This window comes from Neoarius graeffei, chromosome 28, assembly GCF_027579695.1.
Source record: "Neoarius graeffei isolate fNeoGra1 chromosome 28, fNeoGra1.pri, whole genome shotgun sequence".
Lineage (NCBI taxonomy): Eukaryota > Metazoa > Chordata > Actinopteri > Siluriformes > Ariidae > Neoarius > Neoarius graeffei.
Window position 1 is genome coordinate 20,644,723 of NC_083596.1, and position 19,770 is coordinate 20,664,492.

The 19,770-nt window shown below is 41.0% G+C and overlaps 1 pseudogene; it reads left to right on the forward strand.

Annotated features, from left to right (window-relative positions):
• The first annotated feature begins 8,930 nt into the window (after nucleotides 1-8,930).
• On the forward strand, nucleotides 8,931-11,752 carry LOC132875433 (uncharacterized; annotated as a pseudogene).
• Nucleotides 11,753-19,770: the final 8,018 nt, after the last annotated feature.

The window sequence follows — 19,770 nt, forward strand, 5'->3', positions numbered from 1 at the left end:
AGTTTGAGGTCTCCTTTGTCATATTTTGCACTTCATAATGCGCCAAATGTTTTAAATGGGAGACAGGTGTGGACTGCAGGCAGGTCAGTTTAGCACCCGGACTCTTACTACATAGCCATGCAGTTTTATTATGGGCAGAAAGCGGTTTGGCATTGTGTTGCTGAAAGAAGGAAGGCTTTCCCTGAAAAAGATGTCATCTGGATGGCAGCATATTGCTCTGAAACGTGTATATATCATTCAGCATTAATGATGCCTTCCCAGATGTACAAGCTACCCATGCCGTTAGATGCTGGCTTTTGAACTGTGTACTGATAACAAGCCAGATGGTCCCTTTCCGCTTTAGCCTGAAGGGCGTAGTGTCCATGATTTCTAAAAAGAATTTCTACTTTTGATTTGCCATACCCCGGGACAATTTTCCACTTCGCCTCAGTCCATTGTAAAAGAACTCAGGCCTTTTCAACATTTGATATATTGTCTTTGTACTATTTTTCAATTAAATATAGGGTTTCCAAGATTTGCAAATCATCATATTCTGTTTTTTATCTACATTTTATACGGTGTCCCAAATTTATGGAATTGGGGTTGTATATATAAAAAGACCCTGACCAGGACCGGCACTTCCTGTAGATGAATGAATGAATGAATGAATGAATGTTAGCTAAGTTTTGAGGTACAACTTGAGGTACAAAACCCTAAAACTAACTTTGCCTTCCATATGTAAAATAAGGTCAAACTTTCTACTGCATACAAAAGTCCAAATAGTGTACAGGTACACAAGTCTGAATGTACATAGAGGTAACTGTTAAGATGTATTTAACAGCCACATTACCTAATGCTCTGTATTGTCACTAGAACCATAAATCAGGGTGACTTTTCAAACCATCAGAACACTTAAAAAAGATTTCCAATGGTTCAATTAATTTAAGCAGTTCACTCAAGGGATACGGCCACTGTTTAAATCTGTCCACTTGGACATCTTGCACATGACATGCATTCTTTGACATGCACTGGGGTCATGCAGCTGGCCTGTGAACCTTGACCTTTCAGCAGACTCTGGCAAATTGATACCGCAGGATGCTGTTGCACACAATGTTGTAGACCAAACTGTTAAGAAGCCCACATGGTGTTCAGTAGATTATTTCTGTCTGTCTGCTGATGCAAAAATGTAGACTTTGAAATGAGAAACTATGCCACATCCTGGTACTGGTGGAAAACCGCTATTATTCTATCCACATTCACTGAATATGAGCAACCGCAAGCTCTGATTGGCTACCCTACTACTAGGATATCAGCTCATACACTGTGAGTAGAGCAAAACAAAATGGCGGAGCGTTTTGCTGAACCAACCAAGGACGAAATAAAAACTCAACTCAAAAACAAAACCCCAAAAAATATAAAAAAGCAACAAAATATGGAATAAAAGTATTTGATGGTAAGAACGTATCCTTTTTCCCCAAGAAGCATTTTTCACAAATTGCTAATGTCATTTCGCTGGTTTGTTCACATTCTAAGTGGAAATTATTTTGTCGGATGTCTTGTATAACGGTTTTATTTACCATTATACAAACAAGGCTATGCACCTCATCGGCTATCAGCTCATGTACGACTTGATTTCATGGAATAACTTAAATATACGGTAGTAGCAATATTCTGTAGTGCAGTATTGCATCACTCAAGCTCAGCTTTTTGGCTGAACTCGTGATTATGTATCAATTTTAAATTTGCATTCATGAATATTTGGTCGCTTCATTACGCAGCATGCAATACATGCAGAAAAGTTAATGTCAGAATTCAATTCATCTTAGATGTGATTCTTGTATAATCGCTATGGATGAAACAAAGCCCACCCCTAAATATCATTGTATAATTCTTATTCTGCTACTACCAGTAGAACTAATTAGTATACTATCAGTACTAATACTGTAGATACAGTACTTCATACTGGTGAGTACCAAACCACTGGATGAGACTGATGTCATTCTTGAATGAGTCAGCTCTTTGAGCCGACCCTTTTAAGTGAACGTTGAGGGTTGACTCACATATATGAGCCTTCTTACCTCCACCAATGTTGTTGGAGAAGGTCATGTTTTCGTCTGTGTTTGTTTGCTGTTTCCAATGTAATTCAAAAAGTAGTGAACAGATTTTGATGAAATTTTGAGGAAAGGTGGGCCATGGGCCAAGGAACAATTAATTAGACTTTGATGCAAATATGGATATATATGTAAACATAGTACACATCTGGATATTCTAATATGTGGCTTGGCAGAGGTATGCACTCTACCGAGTGCCCTTCTAGTTTTGTATATGCAAGCAATTCTGTCATGCTTGCAGTGCAATTTAATCAAAAATGCTTCAGTGGATCATTTCAACACCTGAGCTGTTCATTAACATGACTGGTGAGGCGTGTGTTTGATTCTGAGTTGTGTGCATGATCCAGCATGACAGGAAGGATCCACTGCACTAATGAAGATGCACTCACTGTATGTAGTCAAGTGTATTAGTTATCAGGATAAATGGAAATGAAACATAGACAGAGAAGGCACAAAAACATTACTATAGGGACTGCCTTTCATATTTTTATAGGTCATAAAAAGAATTTTCCCTGACACCCAATTATTTTTGTTTAGTGGACCAAAAGCTACTGAATTTGAATCACAGACTTCCAATTTTATTAGTTTTTTTTTTTTTAATAGAACAATTAATGAATGAATTTAGGGCCACATGGCCCTAAATTCTCCGCTATTTTTTCTTGCTGCACCATGACCCAATTCAAGATACTACATCATGCATCACGTGGTGGGCTTTCCCCATTCACGCAAAGCATTGTGGGATACAAATTTGAAGCAGGAGAGAAAAATGGCAGATGTGAGTGTGCGAATGAAACGTGAAAGACCGACTACAGTAACGGAAAACGAGAAGAAAGACATTATGTTGTGAAGGAAAGGAAACGCAGGACCAAACTAATAAATATCGGTGGTCAGCGAGCTCCTCGGTGTGATCAGCTGTTTGTTTAGTGACAAAATGATGTAATTGTGAGTGCATGGTCAAAGGTAAACCTGCGCATGCACACACGGACTTCCTCTGTCTGTTTGACTGCGCGAAGCGAGTGATTTCATGCACATTATTTGCTCGGGAATTCCCTCAAATTAAATAACTTCCCAGTCACAGAATGGCCTGATATTTTGTGAGATATTACAGAAATAAACATATATCACAATGAGCAAATTTCAGAGGGAACTAAATTTCATTGATTTTATGAAATCGAAAGGCCGTCTAGCTTTAATGTATTTCACAGTGCACATTTTAGTGCCTTGCTTATACAGTATTACTATTTTTTAAACAGATTTTATGAAATGCAATGTAAAGTTCATTTGCTAATGAGAAGGTAGGGTATGATTTCAACCATAAAACAACAAACACTGGTCAAAATATTTCATCCTTTTCTATTTCAGAAGAAGGAATTGCAATGAATCATCCATCCATCCATCCATCCATCCATCCATCATCTGTAGCCACTTATTCTGTTCTACAGGGTCGCAGGCAAGCTGGAGCCTATCCCAGCTGACTATGGGTGAGAGGCGGGGTACACCCTGGACAAGTCACCAGGTCATCGCAGGGCTGACACAGAGACAAACAACCATTCACACTCACATTCACACCTACGGTCAATTTAGAGTCACCAGTTAACCTAACCTGCATGCCTTTGGACTGTGGGGGAAACCAGAGCACCCAGAGGAAACCCACATGGACACGGGGAGAACGTGCAAACTCCACACAGAAAGGCTCGAACCCAGGACCTTCTTGCTATGAGGCGACAGCGCTAACCACTACACCACCGTGCTACCCGCAATGAATCATTTGGGAGCCAAATGATTCAGTTCTTATTGTTGACCCGAGTCAAATGATCCAATTCATTTAAAAGAGCCAAAATTCCCATCACCACCTTGGTGACACTGGTATAATGGACAGTTCTATATAAAATATCATTCTACACAACCGAGGATAATCTCTGAACTACCATATAATCATAAAAGGGATTATAAAATGCAACAGTTTTAAAGCAGGCTCTGTGTGGAACGCAGAAATGGCACAAGCATGCTGTGGAACACTATTTATTTTACCTTACTAAATATAAAAGCCAGACAAGAGAGGGACTGAGTGCAAGAGAAATATAAACATTGCTGATGGTGCCACTGGGGCTATCACAGCTACACACCTGTGCATATGTGCTTATGTATGTGTGAATGTTTTAACTATCATTGCGAACAGCGAGTGTTTATTTTTTCATAGCTATGCACCTGGCTGTGAGCAACTAAACATAGCCATGAGACAAATTGGAGGGAGTGAGACAAAAATTGGCACTTCATAAGCAGAATCTTTGTAATTTCAAAGATTCTGCTTATGAAGTCTTCATTTTCCACCTGATTGTCCCAATGGTACGACATCCATCACTCTTACCTTCTTCCTGTTTTATTCAGTCTGTTCTTCCTTGCCTCCCAATATGCTCCACCAGTACCTTTTTATCTCCCCAGATTTGTCACAGCTGCAGCAGGCATGATGGTGTTAAAGGAATAGAGCATGCTGGGAAAGCAATAGCAGGAGACAGATTTGTAGGCTCTGGATGGCAGGGGATCACAAAAGAAGCAGAAACAGAAAAAGAGTACTGGGTGGAGCTCGAGACGATGCTGTAGATACAGTAACTCACCAGTAAATGAACATCTTGCATAGGAATGAATGGGCAACTTCAAGCTGTCATTTCAAGCTTATCTTCCTTCCTTTTTTTTTTTTAAATGTCTGTATTAAAATGATTTGCATTCCAATAGCCCGACATTCATAATGTTTTTTTTTCAAAAGCAAGCAGGGTGAAGCAAGATTAGTTTACCCAGGACCAATGGAAAGATTTTGCTTTCAAAGCCTGACTATGACCTAAAAATTATACACAGACAGAAATCTTATCCTCAGGTGTTGTAACAAATAGTCCAGTGTGGCCTAAGAAGGCGATATCAGTGTTCAAACATCCGAGAGAGTAATTGACACATCATTCAGTAAAGCTCTACAATTCTCTCCCATTCGCCAAGGCATGCTAATGGCCAGGTTTGAGTTACAGTCCTTATCTTTAGGCTGCTGGAGTGCTAACAGAGTCGATTCTCTGATTTCTATAAACTCACCATGCCCTTTACATGAGCCAGTATTACGATCAGGGACACTGTATAGCTGGGGAAAAGCCCTGAATGATTCCGGAGTTCAGAGTGAAACATGTCCTAAAGGAAAAATCCACCCTGAAGGACTTGTATATTAATTTTTATAATTAATACATGGTCTTCAGTGACACCCAAGATTTGTTTTCAAATGAAATCCTGAGTATGTTTTTTTTTCTCCCCTAAATTACCCACAATGCTCGTCAGCTACCTGCTCCTCTCTCACCTGTACAGTCAAACAGGTAAGGTTACAAAGCTTCAACTTTCATGGTAATATTACCTTTTTGTACCAACACTATTATCCATCCATCCATTATCTGTAGCCACTTATCATGTCCTACAGGTTCGCAGGCAAACTGGAGTCTCTCCCAGCTGAGTATGGGCGAGAGGCAGGGTACACCCAGGTTATCGCAGGGCTGACACATAGAGACAGACAGCCATTCACACTTACGGTCAATTTAGAGCCACCAATTAGCCTAACCTGCATGCCTTTGGACTGTGGGGGAAAACCGGAGCACCCGGAGGAAACCCATACAGATACAGGGAGAACATGCAAACTCCGCATAGAAAGGCCCTTGCCGGCCACTGGGCTCGAACCCAGGACCTTCTTGCTGTGAGGCAACAGTGCTAACCACTACACCGCCCTCAACACTATCATATTCATTATATTGTAGATCACTAATTATCCAACCACTGCATTCTATACTCCAAAGTTTGCTTTCTTCACTTCTTCTATGATGGATTTCTCATTAATATGACTCCTGGTAGTGCTGGGAAAATTGAGTGAGAAAAGAATCTCTTGCGTTTTTGTTTTTAAGATCTCACAGTGAAACCTAATAATTATCGCTTGTGTGAGATCATTGAGTTTTTCTTTCTTCTACAACCCCGATTCCAAAAAAGTTGGGACAAAGTACAAATTGTAAATAAAAACGGAATGCAATGATGTGGAAGTTTCAAAATTCCATATTTTATTCAGAATAGAACATAGATGACATATCAAATGTTTAAACTGAGAAAATGTATCATTTAAAGAGAAAAATTAGGTGATTTTAAATTTCATGACAACAACACATCTCAAAAAAGTTGGGACAAGGCCATGTTTAGCACTGTGAGACATCCCCTTTTCTCTTTACAACAGTCTGTAAACGTCTGGGGACTGAGGAGACAAGTTGCTCAAGTTTAGGGATAGGAATGTTAACCCATTCTTGTCTAATGTAGGATTCTAGTTGCTCAACTGTCTTGGGTCTTTTTTGTCGTATCTTCCGTTTTATGATGCGCCAAATGTTTTCTATGGGTGAAAGATCTGGACTGCAGGCTGGCCAGTTCAGTACCCGGACCCTTCTTCTACGCAGCCATGATGCTATAATTGATGCAGTATGTGGTTTGGCATTGTCATGTTGGAAAATGCAAGGTCTTCCCTGAAAGAGACATCGTCTGGATGGGAGTATATGTTGCTCTAGAACCTGGATATACATTTCAGCATTGATGGTGTCTTTCCAGATGTGTAAGCTGCCCATGCCACATGCACTAATGCAACCCCATACCATCAGAGATGCAGGCTTCTGAACTGAGCGCTGATAACAACTTGGGTCATCCTTCTCCTCTTTAGTCCGAATGACACGGCGTCCCTGATTTTCATAAAGAACTTCAAATTTTGATTTGTCTGACCATAGAACAGTTTCCACTTTGCCACAGTCCATTTTAAATGAGCCTTGGCTCAGAGAAGACGTCTGCGCTTCTGGATCATGTTTAGATACGGCTTCTTCTTTGAACTATAGAGTTTTAGCTGGCAACGGCGGATGGCACGGTGAATTGTGTTCATAGATAATGTTCTCTGGAAATATTCCTGAGCCCCTTTTGTGATTTCCAATACAGAAGCATGCCTGTATGTGATGCAGTGCCGTCTAAGGGCCCGAAGATCACGGGCACCCAGTATGGTTTTCCGGCCTTGACCCTTACACACAGAGATTCTTCCAGATTCTCTGAATCTTTTGATGATATTATGCACTGTAGATGATGATATGTTCAAACTCTTTGCAATTTTACACTGTCAAACTCCTTTCTGATATTGCTCCACTATTTGTCGGCGCAGAATTAGGGGGATTGGTGATCCTCTTCCCATCTTTACTTCTGAGAGCCGCTGCCACTCCAAGATGCTCTTTTTATACCCAGTCATGTTAATGACCTATTGCCAGTTGACCTAATGAGTTGCAATTTGGTCCTCCAGCTGTTCCTTTTTTGTACCTTTAACTTTTCCAGTCTCTTATTGCCCCTGTCCCAACTTTTTTGAGATGTGTTGCTGTCATGAAATTTCAAATGAGCCAATATTTGGCATGAAATTTCAAAATGTCTCACTTTCGACATTTGATATGTTGCCTATGTTCTATTGTGAATACAATATCAGTTTTTGAGATTTGTAAATTATTGCATTCCGTTTTTATTTACAATTTGTACTTTGTCCCAACTTTTTTGGAATCGGGGTTGTATTAAATACCATTGCTACTACTCTAGCAAAGCCCCCATGTGACATTAGCACTGTACACAACCTCTTACTTCCAACCAACCAGCAAATTAACTCCATAATCACTAAACACAGAGATATTTCAGAAGAAAGACATTTATTGTGTTTTCCAATAAAACAGACTACTGTTCTGGTGTTAGGGGAGGAACCAAGCATCTATGGTTTAACTGTTATTATCATTACAGCTGTCTAGCTTTTTGTTTGTTGTTAGTGCATGTTGTTTATTCATATGTTCTCATTTATGTATACTGATATCTGGAAAAAAGATTCAGCCTCATTTTTGTGTTTTGTACTGTATATATGATCTTATTGTGTGCATTCGACATTGTGATTGAATCTCATTTTCCTGTGTAACTTGCTACACCAGGAAGTCAGCTGACCGTCAAAGTGGAGTCCTACATTTTTTATGAGGTTCATTGGAATAACTTACTGAGGTTGTTAACAGATGAGATCAGATACTCTGCTCCTTAATGCTCAGGTGAAACTTGTATAAATTCCTTTTACACCTGCCTGAGAGCCAATCACAATGCAAGCTTCTGCACAGACACCTTTTGTCTCATATTTGATGGTGTACTTTCCGTTTAAAAAAATTAAATTAAATTTTAAAAAAAACAACATTTTTAGCCACCTACATGGTAAAATTTCTCAATATTATTTCCTAGCACTTCCTGCAATCGGGGGAAAAAAAGTTTTCCAAGAAGCTAGATTAATTTTTCCATAATTCATCAGGATGTATAGAGTTTAAACCTGTTCATGTTCAGGAATTAGTCTCTGACAAAGTTTTACATTAATGCTACATTGAAGTAGGTCCTCAGATGTTATGACTTTCACTTAATATCAGCATCAGCCCTGAGCATATGCTCATTGTCCATGCAGTTAGATATAAAGATGTGGACAAATTTGTTGGCGCCCTTCCACAAAAAAAACAAAACAAAACAAAAAAAACATAACTATCTCTGAAATAACTTGAAACTGACAAAAGTTAATGACATCCATCATTGCTTATTTTATGTTTAGCTACTAGATGGAATTCGCCCATCAGTTTCGATTCTGCAAGCAATTAGCTGTTTTTCATTTGCTAATTATCAGGGCTTTGAGTGTGGTTTTGAGCAAATCTCTCCTCCTCTTCTACCACTCCCATAATCTGTTCATTATGTGTCTCTACACCATTCCTGTTTGTGTTCTCACCCACAAAAGGCGCTTCTGTCTCCATGGCCCCCCATAAGGATGATGCCTCTCCAACCTCATCTACCTCCACCGACACCTTCTGGATCACTGCTGGATTATGGAACTGCCAGTCTGCCACACGGAAGGTTGACTTAATCTCTGCCTGTGCCTCCCTCTTGTCCCTCCACATCCTTGCATTGATCGAGACCTGGATTTCACCTGACAACACCATAATACCTGTAGCCCTTTCCACCTCCTTCTCCTTCTCTCACATCCCTCACCCATCTCACCCATAGTTGTCATGGTGGTGGCACTGGTTTGTTGATCTCTTAGTCGTGGAAGTTCTTGCCTCTTCCATGCTTCCACCTCTCCATTTCTTGCTTTGAATTTCACTTTGTTTCAGTCTTTTCTCCTGTTAACCTGTTATGTAATTGTTGTTTATCATCTTGTGAGAGGTTTCTTTGATGAACCGGACATCCTACTCAGCTCCTTCCCAGAAGATGGCACCCCATTGATGCGCCTGGGAGACTTCAAACTTCACATATAAGCTTCCCACTCTGCTGCCTTCCTTCCACAACTCCATTCCTTTGAGCTCTCTCTGCTGAACTCACCTCCAACCCATAAAGCTGGCAACCTTCTAGACCTGGTCTTCCTCAGAAACTGCTCTAACTCACATCCCAAAGTTACCCCTCTCTATCTGTTTGACAACCACTTCATTTCATTTCCCCCCCTCTTCCTCAGCACCCATCCCCCCCCACTGGTACAGTTCATCGTAACCTCCGCTCCCTCTCTTGCCTCCTCTCTTGCCTCTTCTGTCACTGCTTCCCTCCCCCACCTTTGAATCCTTCTCCAATCTCCCCACTGAATCCGCTGCATCTTCTCTGCTCTCTTCTCTCTCCTCATCACTTGACACATTATCTCCTCTTGTCTGCAGGCCAGCAAGATCTTCCCCTCCTAGTCCCTGAATGTCTGAAACACTTTGCTCCAACAGAAGCAGTCTACGAGCAGTAGAGAGGAAGTTAAGAAAATCCAGGGCCCCAGCCGAACTGTCTCGCTACCAGTCCCTCCTTGTCAAGTTCACAGCTTCACTCAAATCAAGTTTTATCACTCCAAAATTCATACCTCCAGCTCCAACTCTCATCAACTGTTTTCTCTTCTCTCTTTAACTCTTCACCAGCTGCACCTCAGTCTTCCATCACTGCAGAGGACTTTGCAGTCTTTTTTTTGAGAAAAAGATCATGGCCATCCACAACTCCTTCACCACCCCTGCATCCCCTCCCTGTCTCTTCCTTTTCCCTCTTTCCACTTCTGATGTCTCCCAGCTCCTGCTCTCTCACCATCCTACCACCTGCCCTTGATCCTATCCCTTCATCTCTCCTCCAGTCTATCATTCCTGACATCCTTCCATTTATCATCTCCCTTGTCAATTCCTCCTTGTCCTCTGGGTACTTTCCCTCCAGATTCAAATGGGCTCACATCATTCCTCTGCTGAAAAAAACCCACCCTAGGCCCCTCTGTCATCCAGAACTACCACCTGGTTTCTCTTTTTCCCCTTTCTATCAAAGATGCTTGAACATGCTGTTGCTAACCAACTCTCCTCTTTTCTCTCTTGGAACAACCTCCTGGATCTTCACCAGTCTGACTTTGGAGCTGGACACTCAACTAAGACTGCATTTCTTTCCATCAGTGAGGCACTTCATGCAGCATGTGCCACCTCCCTCTCCTCTGTCTTGATTTTCCTTGATCTTTGTGCTGCATTTGACACTGTTGATCACCCCATTCTCCTGTCATCCCGATCAGCTCTGGGAACTGCAGGACAGCCTTAGACTGATCCAAGTCCTACCTCTCCGGTCACTCCTTCCAGGTTACCTGGTCTGGTACTATATCAGCACCATGCCCACTTACAACTGGTGTCCTTCAAGGTTCAGTCCTTGGCCCGCTTCTATTCTCCCTCTACACCCAGTCTCTCGGCTTGATTATGTCTGCTCTTGGTCTAACCTACCATTGGTATGCTGATGACACCCAATTGTTTCTATCTTTTCCTCCTTCTGACACACAGATCTCCACTTGCATCTCTGCTTGCCTGCGTGACATCCAGAGCTGGATGGACAATCACCTGAAGCTCAACCCAGGCAAGATAGAGGTCATCTACATTCCTGCTCCATCCTCTCCACCCCTGGACATAGTCATCCCCCTGGAGGACATCTCTAGGTCACCTTCACCCAGTGTGAAGAACCTAGGGGTCATGTTCAATGACAGACTCTTCTCCTCAGTGAACATCGCTGCAGTGACCCGGACGTTTAGATTTCTCCTTTACAACATCCAAAGGATCCACCCTTTCCTCACCACCTACTCAACACAGCTTCTGGTCCAAGCACTGATCCTCTCCTGCTTGGACTACTGGAACTTCCTTGCTGGCCTTCCAGCATCTGCCATCAGACCCCTACAGCTCATCCAGAATGCAAGCAGAGGGGTAACATAGGAAGAATGGGGGAGGTTGTAGACCGGGGGGGCCTACAACCTCCCCCATTCTTCCTATGTTACCCCTCTGCTTGGTGACCTGCACTGGCTACCTATTGTAGCTTGCATCAAATTTAAGACATTGGTGCTAGTTTATCAGGCTGTCAAGGGATTAGGGCCAGCATACCTCCAGAGTCTGATCCACCCCGACACGCCAGCCAGATCCCTATGCTCCACTCCTCCTGGTCGCCTAGCCCCTCCTCCTCCTCTCTGCTCCTGCTCAGCCCACTCAAGACTGCTGTCTGTCTTGGCTCCTCGTTGGTGGAATGACTTTCCCATTGAGGTCAGAACTGCCAACTCCCTGACTACCTTCAAGCGTAGACTGAAGACTCACCTCTTCAGGATGCACCTCTCCCCTTCTTCCCTGCCCACTGTGTAACTGCATATCAGTCTTGACCAACCCAGGCTATGTACTGTCTAGCCTGGGGTTTGCCAGTGGAGTTTTATTTTTCTTTATTTAGTTGTACTTTGTCAGTTCATTTGTCTGGTTGGCTTGTTTCCTTGGGTGTTTGCTGAGTGTTGTTACTTCAATAGAATATTACACCAAGTGTTATTCTGTCACTTTTTCAGTGGGCAATAGAACTTTCTTGTCTAGAAGTTCAGCACTTCTTGTACCTGACTCTTGCACTTGTTGTACGTCACTCTGGATAAAAGTGTCTGCTAAATGCCATGTAATGTAATATTTAACATAAATCAAACTTCGCTTTTGATTCAACTGAATATTTTACACAATATACCAAATTAAAATGGTATGGACAAAAATGATGGTACCCTTAATATTTTGTTGCACAAACTTTAACAGAAATCACTGCTAACAAGTGATCTCTGTAACTCTCAGTGAGACTTCTGTACCTGCCAACAGGTAGTTTGGCCCACTCTTCCAAAGCAAACTGCTCCAGCTGTCTCAGGTTTGAAGGGTGCCTTCTCCACACTGCATGTTTCAGCTCTTTCCAGAGATGTTCGAAAGAATTCAGATCAGGGCTCATAGAAGGCCACTTCAGAATAGTCCAATATTTTGTTCTCCGCCATTCTTGGGTGCGTTTCGCTATGTGTTTTGGATCTTTATCCTGTTGGACGACCCATGACCTGTGACAGAGACAGAGCTTTCTGACACTGGGTAGTACATTTCACTCCAGAATGCCTTGATAATTTTGAGATTTCACTGTGCCCTGCACAGAATCATGGCACCCCGTGCCAGACACAGCAAAGCAGCCCCAAATAATAACTAAGCCTCCTCTATGTTTCACAGTAGGTATGCAGTAGGTATGGTGTTCTTTTCTCTGAAAGCTTCATTTTTTTTTCTTCAGTGGACATAGAGCTGATGTGACTTCCCAATAAGCTTGATTTTTGTCTCATCTGTCCAAAGAACATGCTCCCAGAAGCATTGTGGCTTGTCAATATGCATTTTAATAAATTCTAGTCTTGCTTTTTTGCTTTTAAGTTTTTCTTTCAACAATGGAGTCCTCCTGCATCTTCTTCCATTGAGTTCAGTCACTCAAAAAGTGACAGATGGTGCAATCAGACACTGATGTACCTTGACCTTGGAGTTCAACTTTTATCTTTTTGGAAGTTGTCCTTGGCTCTTTTTCTACCATTGGCACCATCCTTCTGTTCAATCTGTGATGGATTTTCCTCTTGCAGTCACAGGAAATCCAGGAAGGTTGGCTACAGTCCCACGGAACTTAAACTTCTTAATAATATTTGCAACTGTAGTCACAGGAACATTAAGCTGCTTGGAGATGGTCTTGTAGTCTTTGCTTTTAACATGCTTGTCTATCATTTTCTTTCTGATCTCCTCAAACAACTCTCTCCATTGCTTTCTCTGGTCCATGTTCAATGTGGTGCACATGACGATCCTAAATGGCAGTAGACTGAATGACTGATTACAAGATTGAAGACACCTGTGATACTAATTAAGGTTAACCAATTAGTTTGAACTATCACTATAATCCAATTATTTATAATCTTTTCTTGGGCTACCAACAAATCTACCCAGGCTATTTTAGAATCTCATCTCATCATCTCTAGCCGCTTTATCCTTCTACAGGGTCGCAGGCAAGCTGGAGCCTATCCCAGCTGACTACGGGCGAAAGGCGGGGTACACCCTGGACAAGTCGCCAGGTCATCACAGGGCTGACGCATAGACACAGACAACCATTCACACTCACATTCACACCTACGGTCAATTTAGAGTCACCAGTTAACCTAACCTGCATGTCTTTGGACTGTGGGGGAAACCGGAGCACCCGGAGGAAACCCACGCGGACACGGGGAGAACATGCAAACTCCACACAGAAAGGCCCTCGCCGGCCCCGGGGCTCGAACCCAGGACCTTCTTGCTGTGAGGCGACAGCGCTAACCACTACACCACCGTGCCGCCCGCTATTTTAGAATATCTTTGTAAAATAAACAATAAACAATTTCTTTTCACACTTTTTTTTTTGCTTTATTCTATGACATACCAAAGGCATGCAAGTATACATGAGAAAGTTGCTTTTAATTTCATTACTTTTCAGGAGGAATAAAGCATTGTTTCAACGAGCTGTAAGGGTACCAACAAATTTGTCCACATCTGTATACAGAGGGGTGACAAAAAAGTTTACGGAGTGTCAGTGCACAGTTCTTCTGACTGATCGTCTGACCTGTGATGAAACATTTCCATTCAAATCTTCTATCCCTGCACCACGGTGGCTAACTGAATGGTTTGATGAGTATGAAAATAATGTAAATCATATGTTTTGGCCTCTACAAGCAATGGTGCTCAACCAAACCAAACACCTATGGAACATTTTGGACCAACATGTTAGACAGTAAGGGAAGTGAATTAATTTTTTTTTTTTGGAAAAATATTGCTCATCCCTCCAGTACAGTCCAACAGACTCATAAAATTTATGCCAAGACACACTGAAGCTGTGCCAGCAACTTGTGGTGGCTCAACATGTTACCAACACAATTTACGTTGGGATTTTTCTTTAATTTGTCATGTGTTTGAACACCATCTCTGAGGTGGGACAACTTGAATTGCATCCTTTGTGCTAATTTGATCTTTTTGGAAGGAAAGGTTTTATAGTATGCATTATATATGTATAGGTCTGGTTTGTGTTTTTAGCAACCCATATGCTAACAAAGATTTCCTATTTTAGTAATAATCTGCAGTCTTAAAAGAAATATTTCTGTCATTACTGACCAACAGACCTGAAATGTCACACTTTGTGGTACTCTGGATATGAAGCTGGCTACTGTTTTTAATAGCAGCTGTGAGCCAAAAATTAAGATATGGCAAATACAAAAATAAGGCATTGAAGATGGTCATTAAATATAATTTGAACAGTGATGGATTAACAAAACTGTATTGATTCTTTAACATAATGCATAAAAGTTTTCTTATATTCAGGATTATTTAATATTTGCCCCAAGGCAAAATGATAAATTACAGCATCTCGATGCAGGGCCATTACAGACATTTAAGAATTAGGATACACTGCCACCTGGCGACAGTCAGTAGTACTGCAACTATACTGCTGTCTTCTAGGGCAGGGGTTCTCAACCTTTTCTGCTTCAGGGCCCATTAAAAAAAGATCACCAATTATTTTGGCTCATCTATTCTATTAGAATCTAATAATCTATTGTAGTGTATTAACGGGATGCAACATCACTTCCTGTTACAGATGGGAGCCCAGGAATTAAATAAATGCAATAAAACAAACTGTTTTTAATTGTAGGTATGGTATTTAAAACTGTATAGATGTACCAGAAGCCAACATAAAACCCAGCATGCAGGGCGTTCTCCGTCAAAAGGGATTAATGATCCAAAGTGGAGTCTGGTCCATTAACACAAGAACTTATTGCCATGTTTGTGTTCAGCAAACAAGCAAGTTATTAAAACCAGGAAGTACACTCAAAAGAAGTGGATATAGAAACCACTCAATGGGATTAGATCCTTACACGCTAACAAAGGGTTTTTCCTATGAAAGAAAAATTTACTAGCTAAATTTGACATTGGCGGCACGGTGGTGTGGTGGTTAGTGCTGTCGCCTCACAGCAAGAAGGTCCTGGTTCGAGCCCCCGTGGCCGGCAAGGGCCTTTCTGTGCGGAATTTGCATGTTCTCCCCGTGTCCGCATGGGTTTCCTCCGGGTGCTCCGGTTTCCCCCACAGTCCAAAGACATGCAGGTTAGGTTAACTGGTGACTCTAAATTGACCGTAGGTGTGAATGGTTGTCTGTGTCTATGTGTCAGCCCTGTGATGACCTGGCAACTTGTCCAGGGTGTACCCTGCCTTTCGCCCATAGTCAGCTGGGATAGGCTCCAGCTTGCCTGCGACCCTGTAGAACAGGATAAAGCGGCTACAGATAATGAGATGAGAATTTGACATTAGTATAAAGAATTTTGATTCTATTGTACCCGGAACTAAATACAAAGACAATAGTTACACACACTATTAATTAACTTAATGTGAACATAACATATAATCAACAGATTTTAAGTTTTTTAAAAATTGCGTTTATTTTTAGTCTTTTATATTTGTAATTATTTGTATCTATGCATGCCCGACCCCACCAGCTCTGCTGATCAACTTGCCGTGCTTAAATAAAGTTATTCATTCATTCATTATGAGTTGGAAAATTATCCATCCATTGAGTTCCCAGACATCGTTCTACATGGATACACAGATGAAAACCTGGAAGAGCTTGGAGCAGTACAACTTTTTATATATGGCTGGGTTAAAGATCTGGGGATCAGGACACTACAAGATAAATCTTGTATCGTTTTTGCCCAGGTAAAGAGGAGTTTCTGGGCTTTTTGTCCATGTTCAACAAACAAACCACGGCTGTTCGATTATCAGTCCTCCCTGCTCTTCTCTTCTAACAAGCATCACAGATCCATATAATTCACCCACAAATGTATTTATTTATTCAGCCCACTGCACACACATGCACAAAATGCAAAGGAGGAATGTGACAATAATAAAGACTTGTTCTTCTTAAATTTACCCACAAATGTATTTATTCCACTTGAAAGGTGTATGTCAAACCAGCTACCAGATTTAGGATACTACGACATCCTGAACTATTTGGCTTCAAACTTCGGGGAAAAAAATTCGCGGCCCAGGCCCCAGTGGTTGAGAAACACTGTTCTAGGGTGACTGAACTATATCTAGCAAACACTGATTAAGTCATTCCATAATTAGTGGCATGTACAAGATTCTTAGTTTTTGTTTCCCATGGTATGTTAACCTTTAATGGCTGTATTCAGCCAAGTTAAATTCAGCATGTGATGTGTAGTGAGGAGTTGGCAGCAAAATTGTCCACATTAATACTTCAGACATAACTCAGCATTGTTAGTACAACAGTACTTGCCTGCAACATGCCTCATCATTTTAACCAAAACACTGGCATCATTTTTATTAAATGTGAGAACTCAAATTAGTAAATTAAAAGCATACAAAAACCTGCATCTCACGCTCATTTCTTTGTGGGAACATGAATTGACAATGCATTCCCTCGCCCCTTACTCTAACCATCACAACTAAATGCTTAACCCCAACCCTTGCCTTACCCTAACCCAATTCTAGTCTGAATCCGAAAAACAAACAAACATCAATCCTCAAACAGCTCTTTGAAGAAGTAAGGACCAGCCAAAATGTCCTCACTTCCCAACTCTATTGGTTAAAAATGTGTTCCTGTCCTCAATATGTAATACATATTAACTCTGTTATAGCAATAGTTCCCGTCCTCAATATGTATATTACTACATGAATAGTTTGAGTGTGTGCTAGAGTGCATCAGTTGCCCTCACTTTCATAAAATCTGATGCATTTTTGTTTGGGTGTTCCTTTTCACCAATAAAGGCATCCTGTAAAATTTTTTACCATATTCAAAAGTCTAATGGTGGCACCATGAGGTTCATTTTTTTGCCAAAAAACGCTTATTTTATGTTTTCGCGTAAGGTTTGAATCATAATGTTGGACTCCATTTATTGATTTCTTGTGAGCCAGAGATCATGTTAAGAACCTTTGCAAGGGATTGAGAAGCATTAATGTGATTCATAATACATTTGTATTGTTTAAAAGTAGCTGAACAATGATTCAATGAACAGCTAAAACTCAAACTGTGCTTGATACATACATGTCAACCTATACGGAATGTCCGTATTTTATACGGATTTGATTCAATAAACGTAGTATACGGGCGTACAAATAAAGTTATATGGATTCTTTAAAAAAACTTCAATATTTATTTAGAGCTATAATCAATTCCCACGATGATAAAAGAGCGCATAACATTTACAAACGTACTGTACACCACAGACAGCACAGACAGCCAGTAAAGAGTCTTATGAAATCGCGCGTTATCTTGTGGTAGCGAGATTTTGTTCCACTTTTGATCATGCGCACACCGCATTGCGAGAATCCCGCCAACCGGGAAGTAACATTTTGTTTGAAACGCGTATTTCCACCTGAGCGACTTTCACTCGCGACTGAAAAGATTCTGAATGGGCACTCCGGCAAGATCAACACAGACACTTGCTGTGACATGCAGCCTAGTGAGGTATTGGTGCAGACTGCTAAAAAAGCTGTCATGGAGTACAATTCAGAACATTAGAGTGACACTTTGTGTTTTTGTCAAACATTGGAGCTTTGTATTATTCTGAAGGTTTACTGTTATTAATATTGAATAAAAAGTAACTGGGATATATCATTGTTAATTATCATTCAAATTTTAGGTAAATTATTTTAATTTGCATCTTATACGGATTTTATAAGGGAAATACGGATTTTGGAGGTTGGTTATACAGGTTTGATTGACCAAAGGTTGACATGCATGTTGAAAATATATTTAGAATATGTACTAAAAATGTGTATCTAAGATATTTGATATACTCTATAAGGTGCCATAATGTTTCATGAAAAGTGATCGAAATTTTGTCATAAAATAGCATAGCCTGGCAAGCCAGACTAAATGTGAATATTTAGTCTGGCCTCGATCTGTAGACATTTCCGAAGCGGGTAGGAGGAACAAACCGCTGTCTTTCAAACTGTCTCTGTGCGTATAGGCCAACGCTCTGACCAATCAGCGCAACAGTGACTGTGACGTAGTCAGAGCGACAGAACGCAGTGGGGGAGGCCTTGAAATAAATAATTTTTCAAAATGTGTATTAATTAATAAACAGGTTCTAGATATTAAGAAGTTTGGAGACAATGACCACAAGTTTGGAGTCTGTACCACATACACTCGTTTTTTTTCCAAGTGTTTTTCAAGGGTTTGCTTAAACTGTTTTTGAGAGTTTTTATTTAGTGGTGTTTGGTGAAATAATTTCCCTTAAAGTTAAAATAACGGGAAAATAAGAAACAATCAAAAAGTAATGTTTCAAAGCTGTTTATTAATTCTTCGTACTGCACAAACTAGCCCCATCCTTTTGGCTACGAGCGGAGCCAGCTGGTAGATCAGACTTTTGCCATAGCCGGTCGGCAAAACAGCGAAAACGTCCTTCTTGAAAAGGAATGAGCGGAGAGCCTCTTCCTGCTCATGTTTCAACGAAAACTCCAAGTCTAATTCTTCTAAAACTGATTCCAAAGCGGAGTCAAACGCGCGCTGTTCAATAGCCGTAGCCATCTTTCCTGTTGCGCTTTCTCCAGCGTCGCGCAGCTTTGTCGTCACTCCTGCAAAAGCCCGCCCAAAGAATCCAAGCAAAAATCTTGCGTTGTGATTGGTGGGTACGATTTGATGCCCAGGGTGTTTTTGTTTATATGGTGCGAGGCTAGACCCATTCGCTAGGCAAAAAATATTTTTGGCCACTAGGCGGTTGGGTCTAGTTTACTAGGCTAAAAATAGCAGCTTTTTCCATAACTTTGAGCTCCTGGTGCCACCATTAAACTTTTGAATTTTGTCAAAATATTTCACCCAGTGTGTTTTCTTACCAAAAGGAACATAAAAACAAAAATGCATCATGATCGGACGAACTTTTCATTTTTAGGGGGCAACTGATGCACCCTAGTGTGTGCAATACATTGGTAATAGACTAGACTCTTCGGTCTGTATTTTTTTTCTTCAGGCTTAAAGACAAGTGCTTGTATATAAATGTGGTAAGCTAGGTGCTATTAAAATATCCGTCTAGCAATTCTGCCCAAGAAAAACCTGGGAACCAGATAGAAGTTCCACTATCAAGGGGACACTGCAAGCAGGTGACTTTAAGGCACTATTGAAAAAGCAGTCTCTGGCGCTGAATGGGAAACCCATAAAAATCGACTTAAACAGCTGTGTAACCCGTGTCTGAGTCTCTGCCTAAACATTGACTGAAATGTGGTAAACTTAAGTGGATAATGGGTGTGAGAACTTGAAGGACTGATCAAATCCAAACATGGAC